This window comes from Nesoenas mayeri (genome assembly GCF_963082525.1).
Source record: "Nesoenas mayeri genome assembly, chromosome: 27".
Lineage (NCBI taxonomy): Eukaryota > Metazoa > Chordata > Aves > Columbiformes > Columbidae > Nesoenas > Nesoenas mayeri.
The window spans coordinates 1876893-1891350 of NC_137555.1; positions in this window are offsets into that span (position 1 = coordinate 1876893).

Consider the following 14458-nt stretch of genomic DNA (forward strand, 5'->3'; position numbering starts at 1 on the left):
GCCCTGGATGCAGGTCCTGGGAATGCACCATCCTGTCTGTCCTGCTCATTTCCACGACGTTCAAGTTGCGCCGGGGCTGTTTTGTGTTGTGTGACAACAACCTGGAGGTGCAGCAGAGGCTTCTCCATCAGAACAACCTGCCCTGGAAACCTCTTGGAAGCACAGAGGGATACCCGGGTCTGTCCTAAGGACACGGCTCATCAATGCCTAAAGATGCTGCTATAAACTCCCTGGAGATTAACGGAGGATTGAAGGCCATGTACATCGATGAAATTAATATCACAACAAAGATTACATGGGTGCTTTCAAATGACAATTAATTCCATTCAGAGGCCAGAAATAGCGACGCGCTATTCCTACCATAGGCTGCCTTTGACCTGCTCTAGAGAATTCATAAAAGTTTGAGGAGTTTCTGACAAGTGACCTGCGCCTACAAACCGTTTTCATATGGAGCAGCTCCTGGTAAAGTCCAGGGATGAGTTTTGCAGCCTGCGTGGGTAAAGCTTTGCAGAATCAGGCCCTGCGTGGCCTCTGCTCCCTGCTTAATTTGCTGTTATTTGTTTAGCTCCTGTGCAACAGAGGTTTCCTTAGCAACCGCTGTATCCTTTTACAAGTCATTGTTAATGACACACATTGACGTCGGCTGTGTGCGAGGATGCTAAAAAGGATGGCACCCAATAAAAAATAACCTTCGTGATTACCCGGTTTCCTTAAGTAAACACCACGATTATCCATCAGGAACTCGCTTAGGGGGACTTCTCTTTTGAACAATAATGTATGTCACCTTTAGCATTACCAATGGGAACCTTTTGAAAGCCTGCAAAGGGCAATAGGAAAATCTCTTCTCCTTTTCTCTTTGTGCCTAATGCCAACACTTACCGGCACACGCTGGCCCCTCCAGACTGTCGTGCTCCTAAAGACCAAGACTTAATTTCCTGCACGTTGTGATAGTCTCAGCTTTGCTCACCCACTTGCAGCCCAAGGGTCTGCAAATCCAGGCTCAGATTATTCCCCAAAATGGGGACACTGGCTGCTTCTTTTTACAAAGCGAGCAAAACCTGCTGGGTCATCTCTTCTGCATATTCTTTGCGCTGAAGAAGAGATCAGGTGCAGAATAAAGGTCCCCAATGGGGTGAAAACCACAAGTTTCCTTCACTGACTCCACAGCACATCTGGGACTGAAGACAGAATGGGACACGATTAACTAATTTTATTACTGATTTCATTAATATTCTTCTGAAGATGTTGGCCAAAGGCAACGATGGCTCAGAGCCATTGTCCAACATGGTATTAATAGGAGTTTGTGCATGTAGCTGATCTCTGTTGGAGGGGTGGATAGAGAATCCACATTGAGCTCCTACTGCCAGTACTAAGCTCTTAGTGGTACCGGAGCGAGCTGGTTTGAACCCTGCCTGTATCTCTGTTGTTCATCTAGAATGCTGACATGCCCTCAAATGGAATTTGGAGGTTTTCCCATGGGAAATTATGACTTTGCATCCAAACCTGATTATTTTCCAGTTTGTGATTATTATTTTTTGACCAAAAAGTTGACGCTGTCTGTTTGCAGATAAAACTGGATTTGCTGTTTTCTGCTGAAAATATGCAAAAAAAAAAATTGAGGCAAACATGCTTTCCGTGGATGTTTTCAATTTAGTTTGAAAACTCAAGTTTATACAAGAAAATGAGAGAAGAAAGTTTCAAAAGCATTTTCTAGCAGTCCCAAAGCCTAAACCTCTCTGGTTTAGCACATGACATGGGGCGGGTATGGCTTGACTTAAAACCAGGTCCAGGTTAGGAGACCCATCTGGGCCTCTCTTTTCAATTTCCCATCTGTATCCTGTACATCCCCAACATTTTGCATTCAGTGGGAAGGAAGTTTTAGTTGTTATCTCAATAAATTCTCAATAAGCTGCACACTAACACCAGGCTTAGATATATAAGGAAGGTAATGGAGAGTCAGTCTAACTTATCTGAGACTCTCATCAGCATCCCTGGTGCTTAATGACTGAAACCCAGTTCAAAACCAGTAGCGTTTGTCTTAAAATTAAGTTCCTAAATACCAAACGATGCTAAAACTGGACAGTAACCTCAAAATGAGAACAGCGTTCTTCAACAAAATCTGCTATTGCAATCGGTTTTTCTCATGGCCTGCAATTATTTTCAAATGAGTGGAAGCCACTAATACTGCAAGGACCAATATTCCCTTGTAATTCTTTACTGCTGCATGCATAGGTTTTGTATTTTCAGTTATTTCATTCCATGGGTATTCTGATCCATACCAGGAGATTTTGAGGGGCGAGGATAGAATATAAGTTGGTTTGGATAAGCTGGTCTACCCAGGTGAAGATTCCTTGCAAATAAATCTGATGAAATGCAGGAAAGCCTGGAACTGAGAGGCAGAATGAGCCTCTCATGAATCCATTATTTACTTTTCTTTCTTGTTGTTGTTCTTTTCTTTCATTTTCTCTTGCCCCCACAGAGAAGAGACCTAAGTTCTACTTGCAGTTGTGCCTCATGACGTTGGATATGGCCTTTCACTGCTCCCTGCCTTCGTTTCCCATGTACAAAGTGGGGATATTCATAGAAGCAGAGTCAGAAGGGAGCTCCAGGTCAACAGGCAGGACCCTCTTCCAAGACGGGAGCAGTTTAGTCCATGTCATTGCCAAAAGCAGCTTTGTTAGGCCTGCTCATAAGGACTGCTTGGGCTGGAAACGGCTCTTGAAAAGCAATAAATTATGTGTAAACTTATGTGAAGTTTAAGCTCTTTGGAAAACTTAGTTTCTTTAATGCTAGGATGTTTTTTTCTAGTATTTAACCTGAGTGAATTTGCTGCAACATAAGCCTGGCCCTTGTCACTTGGTGCACTGCGGCCCTGAAGAACAACACCCGTTTATTTAAGGACTTTAAATGCATATATCGAACACTTCGAAAAGCACCTGTAGGAAGCAGTATCTAAGAGCCAGGTATTATCATTACTATTACTATTTCTTCATCAAAAGGCAGCTTTCTATTCCAACATTCAAAGCATACACAACCCACCAACGTGCCCAATCTAAGGGACTGGAGCGCACAGCTCCCAGAACTGCAAAACAAACCCCTTTTAATGTCAAAGCAGGATGTGATTAGAGACCGATGGCATCTCTATGACCACAAACTTCATTACTGAACCTTTAGTTCTCACCGTGGAGCAAAGCTGCCCATGACGATGAATTTTGGAGCAGGCAGGTTCGTGCCTTGTCGTTCACCTCTGGCAGGAAATACGCCGTACAGCTTATGGACATTAAGTATGGGCAACTTCTACTCTAATTAGAAGGCAGCACGTTTCATGAGTACTAATGACTCTGTACAGTGTGAGGCAGTGGAGAAACAGGTTCTTTTGGAGACAATTTGCTGGTAAAACTTGTGTGAGTTACTGCTGAACATGAGATGGAAGAAGACGACGTGGCCGTGCTCTAAATCCCAAGATGTTCCGATCTCTCATCCATGGATTTAAAAGCAAACACTTTTCATTGTCTAGAAGTTATAAGGAAATAAAAACAGGGTGCTATTTCACTCCAAATACATAAATAAGCACATAAAGTTGATAGTAACCAAGCTTAGCAGCCGAGTATCTCAGGCAAATCCTGCTTACGGCTTTCTAGTCCTGCATTATTAGTGACCATACGCTCTATAGTATTAGTGACCATACGCTCTATAGTACTAGTGACCATACACTCTATATGCAGCAGTGAAAATGAGCCTGGCTAATCTGCCCAAGCAATCTTAGCCCTGTCTCGCTACAGGGGAGTTTATGGGAATTTTCTTTAGGTTATTAGAGAAGATGTTTCAAAGGATGTATTAAAAGGCTATTAGAAAATTCACTGTTTAGTTGTAATAACAAACATGACTTTAGGAAAGGGGGAGTAGTCATAAAAATGTTTAGCCAAAATAATGACTATGTGTGTATGCATGGGGGGGAAATAGGGGTAAACATCCATTACAGTATTTGTTATTTGGAGAGACGTTAGCTGGAACCCTTTCAGACTGAAATAGCTGAAAAGCGAGACTCTTCCTAGGCAGGATGTTTATAACAACCCCAGGCTTGACGGTTGTGTCCGCCGTCCGTCCCTCTGTCTGTCCGCATCGCTGCTCTGGGTTCTGTCACCACCGCTGCGTCACCCTCCCGCTCGCTTGCTGCGTCATCCCCTTATTCTTTTTCCTCCTTTTCTTAATTAGTCTCTACGCAAAACCCAGCTGCTTTCTCGGTGCACACACACACATGGTCCCCAACTCCACGGCTATTTTTTGGCACTGCTAAACCAAGCACTGCCGCCCTGTGACATTCAGACCTTCCCCCGATCTCTCTTCGCCTCTTCCTTTTTTCACTCTTCTATTCTATACTGTGCTCATCTTTGATCTCTCTCCACCTCCCCCACTGTTTTCTACCCTCTCCCGGTTTCCACCCTCCTATTAATTTGCAGATTAGTTGCTGCAGCCCCTGCCTGTTCCCGCATCTGCACTCTCCTTCCCCTCAGCCCTTTCACCCCTCTGCCTCCCGTTCCACGGCTGGATACGAGAACACAAAACCGCCCGGTATCCACAACACATCGATAAGAGACAGAAATCCCGCTCCGACAGACGAACCCGAGCGGACTCGACCGCTGAGAAAGTGCGTCCGGGCTGTTGACTCAGCCCTCACCCCTGCCGGGCCCGGCCTGGGAGCCGGGATGGGGGGGACACCGGTTTGGGGGGACACACTGGTCTGGAGGGACACAGTGGTCTAGGGGGACACACTGGACATATTGGAGACATATTGGACCACGGGGACACTGGCCAGGGGGAGACATTGGCCCAGGGGGAACACAAGCCCAGGGAGGGGGATGTAGGTCCAAGGCCACACCAGCAACTTGTCCAAATTAAACTCTCATGCACTGACTTCGGTTACTCGGCTCCCATGGGGAAAGGGGAGGATGCACACACACAAAAAAAGGCAGCAATGCTTTGCTTTTCTAGCCTTTGCTCTCCGATTATCTTTTTTTTTTTGTCCCTTTAAAGCCTTGTTTTAGAGAAAGGCTTCACGCTGTCATGTGGGACTTGGCAAGAGGGCAGCAGGATGGGATGAAGACAAGGCTGGAAAGGCAGAAAAAGGGCTCTGATTCAGCAGAGCGGGTCTGTGACTCTAAGCTGCTGCTCTCTGAAAGGACAAGCTTTTACAATGTTAGCACTATCACAAACGGAGGAAATCTCTGTAGCGATAAAGACGGGAATGCAAACACACAGGAGAACACGGGCAGCAGAGAAACCTCGCTCCGTTATCTCTACCAAAAGTCCTTGACCCCTTTCTTTGTTGCTCTGTGCTCCCATAAATTCAGAATATGAACCATCCCTGTCATGCAGGACGTTTTCCCAACCCTTGGCTCCTTGTGCACATCCACCCCAACACTTCACTCCATATCTGGAACGTTTGCTGACCCGCCACAAGGGCAGGGTGAGTGTTTTACCACTAATAAATGCGCCAGCAACGTCTTCACCCCTCTGCTTAGGGACCTTCGGGAAGCTTAATAAATCTGAGCACGTTAACATGTGATTAAAACAATCTGCAAGGCTGGAGCGGCAGCAAACGGGGAGATCCGAACAATGCGCCGGTTGATTAATGCTGTGATGAAGTGGGGAGATGGATGACAACTCTTTCAGGCATGGGCCAAGTCGCAACAAGTGGAAATTGTACAAACTCTTCAGAACTCAACAACGGTGAAAGATCCATCGGCAGCGCCGTGTCAAAGAAAGATTCTGTGCAAATCCTTCTATCTAAACGGGTTAATCTCCACTTTAGTTCCACCTGTCTGGTGCAAAAGGGAACAGGTTCATCTGCTCAGGGGTTTTAGGCACTGTATACACCAGGTTAAATATAATATATGGTACTAAGAGCTACCTAAAGCTGCTGAAAACTCAACATTGCATTGTAGAAAGTGTCTCTTATCAGGTTGATTTTTATTGTTCTAAAAGGTGAAAGCGAAGAGCGTACCCTAAAACTACCAAGGGCTTCACCCAATGCAGTTGGCAAGCAGGGTAACAGCTCAACAAGCTGATGTCCTGGGAACAGTTTGTTTCAAAAAAAGTCACAATTCCCTGAGATACATCAGAAATCTGAAAATATCATGTAAAACCCCACGGTTTTTGTGTCCTTTAAAACCATACGTTGAAATTTCTCTTCAGTGGCTCAGCAATGTTATTTCATTTACTTTTGTTTAAATGAGTTTTTAACGTATTTTTAAGGAAGTGTATTATCCTCATCCTAAATGTCTGTAATTGGTTTGCAGAAAAATGCTGGAGATTTCTCATCACTTATGTATGTAATTACCGGTCTCAGAGAGAACTGAGAGGTTAGTTCCTTTGTAAGACAGTAACGTGCAAAAGAGGAAAGAAATAAGGGAAAGCAGAAATCATTTGGAATTAATTAGAGTCTGGCACAACGCAAAATATTCCATAAAATTAACCTGGGAACTGAAAACAGCAACTACTGATCTGCAATGTTACTGAACCTGAAAATCGAGTTTGCTCACGAACCACTGTAAAATTCCACTGTCTTCATCATCCAACGTTATTTACATGGAAATCAAAGGATATGATGGTGGTTTGGTCGGCCAGCTCCGTGTCAGACGTTCTAGGCTCTGGCTCTTTAGTCACTTCCAGTCACTTCTCCCCTCTGTTCCCCAACATCCTCCTACAATAAATTACACCGTTTGTGAGCTATTAATTTCTGGGAATCAGAGGAAGTTTTACATCACAGGCACTTCTTTCTTCCCTGTCGCTTTTCTGACCTTCTGAACAGCTTTCCATTGAGAAACGAGAGGGGGGCTTTCAAGCAAAAGCATCATTTAACACCTTCCCATCATCTTTTTGAAGATGACAGCAACAGGTAGAAGGACCGATACCGAGAACTTCCAATATTTAACAACTTAACACAGCCTGAATGTGTCCTGTAGTGTATCTACAGGAAGGTGGTATTAAAACCAGTTTCCACATGGAGAAGACTTGAAAGAAGCACATTCAACCACGTTCAGCTCATGTAAGGATTTTCTTCAAGGCCATATTAAAGTTTTCTTTCTGAATTTTAAGAGATTTACTCTGCTAAAGGGGAGTTTGCCGCCTCTGCTGATCGGCAAGAGGACCCACCATGAGGTCCAACCCAACCTAAAATGTCCTATAAGTGTTCCAGCCCTCTATTAACCTCTGAGAGTTAATTAACTGTGTATTTATTCAGGATCCGGGCTCAGACGTTTTACTGTGTGTTTGCCTAATGCCGTCCTGCCGCAGCACCGGGCCTCGTTAGCATCGCTGCAATAAAACTAAATAATTAGTAAAGCCTGCAATAAGGGAAAAGCAACATTCAAAACAGCCTCTAAACAAGACAGTGGTTGAACAGTTTAGACTCTCCAGTCGTCTAATATATACCACAGTCTGCTGCCTGGAGCCAGATTTATTACTCTTCAAATGAGTCCTTAAGTGAATGTGGTTAAAAGCAAGAAATGATTGCGATAACCACCGCAGCCTGGGGAAGATGACACATGAATCATTTGAAGGAAGTCCATACTGGTTCCCAATAAAGCCCTGGAGCCCTCAGCACAGGACAGACATGGACCTGTTGGAGAGGGGCCAGAAGAGCCACAAAAATTATCAGAGGGCTGGAAAACTTCTATGAGGATGGGCTGAGAGAGTTGGGGTGTTCAGCCTGGAGAAGAGAAGCTCTGGGAGACTTCGGTACGGACTTTGCGGACTTAAGAGGGGACGGTAAGAAAGATGGGGACAGACTTGAGCAGGGCCTGTTGTGACATGACAAGGGGTGATGGTTTTAAGCTGAAAGTGGGAAGATCTAGATAAGACATAAGGAGGAAATTCTTCCTCATGAGGGTGGTGAGAGCCTGGCCCAGGTTGCCCAGAGAGGTGGTGGATGCCCCATTATATGCCAGGACAGGTTGGACGGGGCTCTGAGCAACCTGAGCTGGTGAAGATGTCCCTGCTCATGGCAGGGGTGGCACTAAATGACCTAAAATGTCCCTCTAACACAAACCATTCCATGATTCTGTGTGCAGCAGGTCTCATGCCCGGTAGCAATGGGCCACAGTTTGCTGTGGCCTGTGCAACAGGGGTTCCAAAGTGTGGTTAGAGTCCTGCGGTCTTTACTCAGGCAACACTCAACAATGACACTGCCATTAATAATATTTGGGCTTCTTTTTTTTCCAACAGGCCAATAAAACCTGACTGCTCCTGCGTCCCTCACATTCTGGCCCCACTCACATTCTGTTGGTCTCCGAGCCCATAACCTGAGTTGACCAAAAGCCCATTTGAGACTTCAAACTCCTGCTTTATACAGGTAAACTCACCCATTTCCTCTGATCTCCTGTTTTAAAACACTGGGCTGAGACTGAGGGATCTGGGTTGTCACCCCGGCCATACATGATTTTTGGCAAGACAACTCCTCATCCTCTGCCTGGTTTTCTATTTGTGGAGAGGAACTAATAATTCTTCCTCTGTTGAGCCCATTCAGGCTCCTTGGAGAAGAGTCAGGCTCTTGCAAATTGTTTATGCAGCTCCCTAGTGCACGGGAGCCAAGATCTTGCCTGGAACCTATAGAATGTACCATAAATATATACAACAAGCTTACTCCAAATACACAGTACATCTGCTCTCTGAGGGGTCAGTCTTAGTCTTCTTGCCGTAACCACAAGCATGAACAAACATACGCAAATAAACTTGTTACTTACAACGAAATTCGACATCCTCAAGCATCCTATGGCCATTCTACGTGTTTTATTGAAAGGCAGCTGCTATTTGCTCAGCTTCTTTTCCCCTTCCTCCAGAAAAAGGCACATTGACTTCATCTCCAGGTTCTAAAAATGGGCTCCCAGCAGTTCCTAAGCATAAAGAATAGAAAGAAACAGTGAGCTTTTATCTATCCAATATCTGAGCGATACCACTCTCCAGCCCCCATGGTAGGAAGTGGATTGGGGTTTTGTTTGGGGGTTAAACACGAAAGGACGTGTTTTCTTGCATGTTCCTCATGCCACATGAGCGGCCAACAATGACAGTCAACAATGCGGCCAAGTTGTTATTTGAGATATTTTCTAAACCACAAAATAAGTGGATTACTAACCAAAAAATCACAACTCCTGCCAAAGCACATTAAAAAAACAACGACTACTAAATGAAAAAATAAAAATCAAATAGATTTAACCAATAGGGGGGGAAAAACCAATAATATACTAAATGTAGAGCAAAAGAGAGAGAGGTTAATCTGATAGGTAAACTAAGGTGTCAAGGAGAATAACTTCTCTTTCCTGCTCTGCCGGAGAACTGAGCAGCCACGTTAACTCAACTCCCCACTTTAACCAGCCCTGAAACAGGGCCAGGTGAACTTTGCACCCCCAAAGTGCTGCTTTAGCTCTTGGTTTGCTCAAAGTACCTTGAGCCTGAAAATCTAGAGGGTAAACTCTTGGACCACACCGTGCTTGAGCAAGGAAGGTAAGGGATGGACCTTCTCTTGGTTTGTGATTAGCAAGACTAAGGAAAAAGGGGTAACAGTTACTCCTGGCTACATAATAGGATTAAAGAAATAGTGGTTGGATTCTCAGCTGGTAGAAGGTGGATGTTGCTGTGTTGTGCTGGTTTGTACCCCAAATAGTCCTTTTCTTCGTAAGCAGTAGCATCTTAAAGCTATTTTCAGTGTACGAGTGCGAGGGAATCAAAGTACAGCTGGTTGTATTATAAAATCTATTGGGAAATATTTTACATCCAGGTTATGGTTCATTGCCTATACTTTAAAGAATTTTGATTAGCTTGGCCTCCAAAGTTCCTTCATGTTAATTCCTGACATAGTTCATATTACTTTAACCGTGAAATATAAAATATGGCCATATGTGGTGTTCAGGAAAATTCTTCGGTGACTGTGTGCGGCTCCATCGCTCGGGTTTGGTCGGGGTGTCAGTCGGACGGGTAATTCACAGCAACTCCAACGGGATAACGCTGACGCTCACACCGCTTTGCTCTTTTCTAGGCTGTGATGCAGATTTGATGATCTAAAAGGCCGTTTCTCGCCCCTGACATCTCTGATCCTCTGACATTTAAACAAAAGGCAATCATCCCACGGCTTCGCTTCGGAAGAACTGGAACCCTGCCATTCACAATATTACCCTCGTCTTTCCACTGACGCGGTAACGACTGCCTGCCTGCTTCAAAGGAGCGTCTAAGCAGCATAAATCCATAGTGCTGATCCGTAAAACGGAGCTATAGCTTCAGTCAAAGGCTGGCACAGGAGCGGCATAGCTGCTTAATCTACAGCTTATGGCTGATCATCGTTAAGAGCTGATTGCGGGCTGTTAGAAATAGCGTAAAATCAAAACTCTTAATGGGAAACGGTCAGCTAGGGACAATATCCCCTTTTTGAACAATTCCAGAAAGACAGGGCAGTATTTATAGCAAAGTGTGTTTAAATGGCATCATATGCAAGGGCTTCACTGCGAGGGGTGGGCTGGGTGTTAAAATAACCCCCAGCTTAGAACACCGAAAGACAGAGACCTTCCAAAATTACTTGAGCAGAACAACCAGCAAATTATTCAGCGCTCAACTTTTTGTCTTGCCTTTGGGAGAGAGAGGAACGTCTACAGCTCTAAAACTCTCCGAGGACCAAAAAACTGTCTTCTGCTATTGCCACGACCACCAGCAATCCCGCCCGAGTGCCCAGGGGGTTCCCAAAACCGAGGGTGACGTGCTGGAGATGGACCCCAAAGATCCAGCTCCTCATGGTGATTCATGTGCAGATTACCCAGCCGTGAGCTAATCCTGTTCTCCCTCCCTAGAGTGCTCCCCTCCCTTATCCCAAGAGACCTGCTATGCCAGCAATTACTTTTGTTCTGAATTTTAATTTGTCAAAAAGGAGAACAAAAGATGCAGCGGGTCACTTACACAGAGGAAGGAATATATTGTCATCATCAAACAATCAAGAATAATGAAAAAGGTCATAAAAACATACATAAGGCCAATATTTCAGCGAGTGGAAGTAACAGAGCTCCACTGGTGACACTGGTTCATAAACTTCAACAGCATGATGCAGTTACCCACCATTTGAAGCTGCGGACCACAATTTGCAGATGAACAATCTGTGAATAGAAAAAAAGAAGGCAAACAAATCCCCAAGACAGGCCAAACCTAGCAGATACATCACTTTCAGAACATGGTTTTCTCTGATTTATTCCCCAGCCTCCAGTTGATGAAATACTCCTTTTCAATACGTTCTTATTTTCCTCTTTATTGCACAACCGTTTCGGAGTATTGCAAAGCTCCAAGGACCGCCGGGGCTACCGGCTGCATTTCTTTATTACACTGTTCCCCGAGTCCTACATCATTCAGCTGACAACTCCAGATGGCACCGACCAAACGCCCTTCGCTTCAGTGCCCTCCCGGGAGCTCCTACAGGGAGGTCCCACAGAACCAGCCTATGGGTTGCAAAAAGCAAATATCCGCTGGTTTATTGGCACCTTGGCCGGCAAGAAGACAGCGATGGCTCCTCTTCTTCACCCTCCAGTTTCCCTGGGGGATCCCTTGGGCACAGCAGCAGAGCAAACAGCGGGACGTGCCATTGGTGTCCTCACCGCAGTGCCATCGGTGTCCTCACCAAGGTGCCATCGGTGTCCTTACCGAGGTGCCATCGGTGTCCTTACCGAGGTGCAACCGGTGTCCTCACCGAGGTGCCACTGGTGTCCTCACCAAGGTGCCACCAGTGTCCTTACCGAGGTTCCACCGGTGTCCTCACCGTGGTGCCACCAGTGTCCTTACCGAGGTGCCATTGGTGTCCTCACCGTGGTGCCACCGGTGTCCTCACTGAGGTGCCACCGGTGTCCTCACCACGGTGCCACCAGTGTCCTTACTGAGGTGCCACCGGTGTCCTCACCGAGGTGCCACCGGTGTCATTACCAAGGTGCCACCAGTGTCCTCACTGAGGTGCCACCGGTGTCCTCACCACGGTGCCATTGGTGTCCTCACCGAGGTGCCACTGGTGTCCTTACCGCTGCTATTCGAGGCTTGGCGCACCCAAAAGCCCAATCTCAAGGCATTTAGCCTTCCAAACCCTTCCCGCTCCCTCCCTCTGCTGAGGGTTTTCCATATGTAAGAGCTAAGATATGAAGGAGCGAGCACTTGAGACGTTGGCTCTGGCTGCACGGAGAATTCTTGTCTCCAGGACTGTCAGCAGTAACATGCGCTCATTATTATTTTGATGTTGGATATTTTTTTCCAAGCCAAATTGCTGCTTTCAAGGCTGACTAAAAGTTCTTCCCTGGGATGAATTTGTCCCCATTTATTTATTGCATAACCAGCCCTCGAAAAGAATTCAGAAAGGTTGAGTGTGAGGCAGGCTTGTGCCTCTTACACGCATGGGATATTCCCTTTATATTAGTCACTGAGCAGATGTGTCTTGTCATATGATGTATGAAGTAGCATTGGAAAAAAAGAACTAACTCATCCCTCTGAATTGGAGAAGTTCCGTGAGAATTTGCTCACCCAGGCACCGGACCCACCTATTTATCATGAAAAACACAAAGATAGAAAACAAAGAACCAGTGAACTTATTAAAATGTACTTGTCCCTTCCGGGCAGGACATCAGTTGGCTATCATTTGGAAATCTTCGGAAACAAGGCTAAAGTGTTTATTTTTAAGTCCTTGTGATGGTAGTTGTTGGAAGAGCCTTGGAAATGATGTCAGGAGGCGACAAGTTAAATTCAGGTGTTTCTTTCCCGCTAAAGTTATAAAAGAGGTGGAAGTTTTGCAGCACTTAACCTGCTCTCATTGAGTTCAGTAGGAGCGATAAATCGAACCCCTGTATTTTGTAGAACTGGTGGAACTTGTACATTGCAAAAGCCACCTGTTGACAGCTATTGATGCTGATTCAACGTCACCTTTCAGTCCGTGCATGACGTGCATCACCCTGGTGACACTGGTTCATGATCTCGTTCATGCAGGATGGTCCCTCGAACCATCTCCAAGCTGAATGTTCACATGGATGGTTGTGATTCCTGGCACAACCGAAAATGAGAAACAGTTCCTCGTGAAGTTCTCAACTCCATAATGCAAAGCCAGACAAAGACTTGATTCGCAAACAATGCTGTTGAATGGGAACAGTGGAGTATTTCCCTGATGGAAGACAAGTGTCGGTGCTACTATTAAAAGCAGAAAAGTTGAAACGATAATTCCGTCACCACTGATGGAAAAACACGTTCTAAACAAGTTTACAAAGCGCTGGTTTTGCTACCAGCATCGAGACCATTGGTGGGAACTGTAGTTTTATTTGATACATAAAAATACAGGAGTGCCCTGTGCTGGAGAGCAGCAATAAGCACACGTGGCAACTTACTGTGCATTTCGAGCTGGGGCTCAGATCCAGCCCTGAGTCACCCAGCGAGTGCTTTTCATTGCAAGACGAAGAAACCTTGCAGGACCAACCAATATTTCACATCCAATTTAACTAGAGAGCAAAACCAATGAAGGGAGCACCACACCTTACAACAGGAGTTGGGTAACTCAATGGTCTTTGTAATTTAACCACTACGAGTGCATCCTGCTGCAATGTTTCTTATTACATGTAAAACCTTAACAAATGTCTTTTACTGGAGGATTTTGGGTTGTTTTCTTCTCCCTGTTGAAACGTGAATGTCCTGCTTGCTCAGCAGCATCCTCTCCTTTCTCAGAATTCAGCCTCTAATGCATTTCCATTTAAAAAGCACCGATTCACGCAGCATTTACCGTGGCTCCTGCAGGTTCAAAACTTCGGAAATTTGGCTTTCTGCACATACAGGAACATAATGGAAAACATTTTTATTCCATTTCTGCTCGGGTTTCAAATCTTTTCTTAATTTAACCTCCTTGTCTGAGAAACCCAATTTTTGAATTTTCTCTTTTCAGTTTGTTTTTTTTTTCCTGGAACTTGAGCAATTTACTGGGGAAATGTAATCTCTGCTATAACAAATCTGTCAATCTTTTATTATTAAATCAAAGTGAGCTATTTCAAAACGCTAGAAACATGCTCGAAGTGCCCCGATCCACATTTTTTGATCTCACTGTTTTGCCTTTTTTATTTCTCCCTTTCAAATGATCAATTTATAGGCTGCTGCTCCTTTGTCCCAGAGAAGAAAGTAAGTGTTGAAAGGAGGAAGGAATGGGAAAGCTGGACCTACCAGCTGCCGTCACTTATTCAGGGCAGCCCTTTTTTCCTACACCCCAATATTTGTCTCTCACACAGCAGAGTAAAAGCTGATCCTTCAAAACCTGCGATAATCCAGCAAAGTGTGTGAGGTGCAGCTCTAAACCTGCTCCCTGGAGATCAGATTAAGCTTATTTTAAAGCTTAAACTCCGGTGCAGACGCAGGCTCCCTGGAAGCACCAAGCAGGGGCCCATCTGCCCATCTTCACAGTTGGAGATTCCAATGG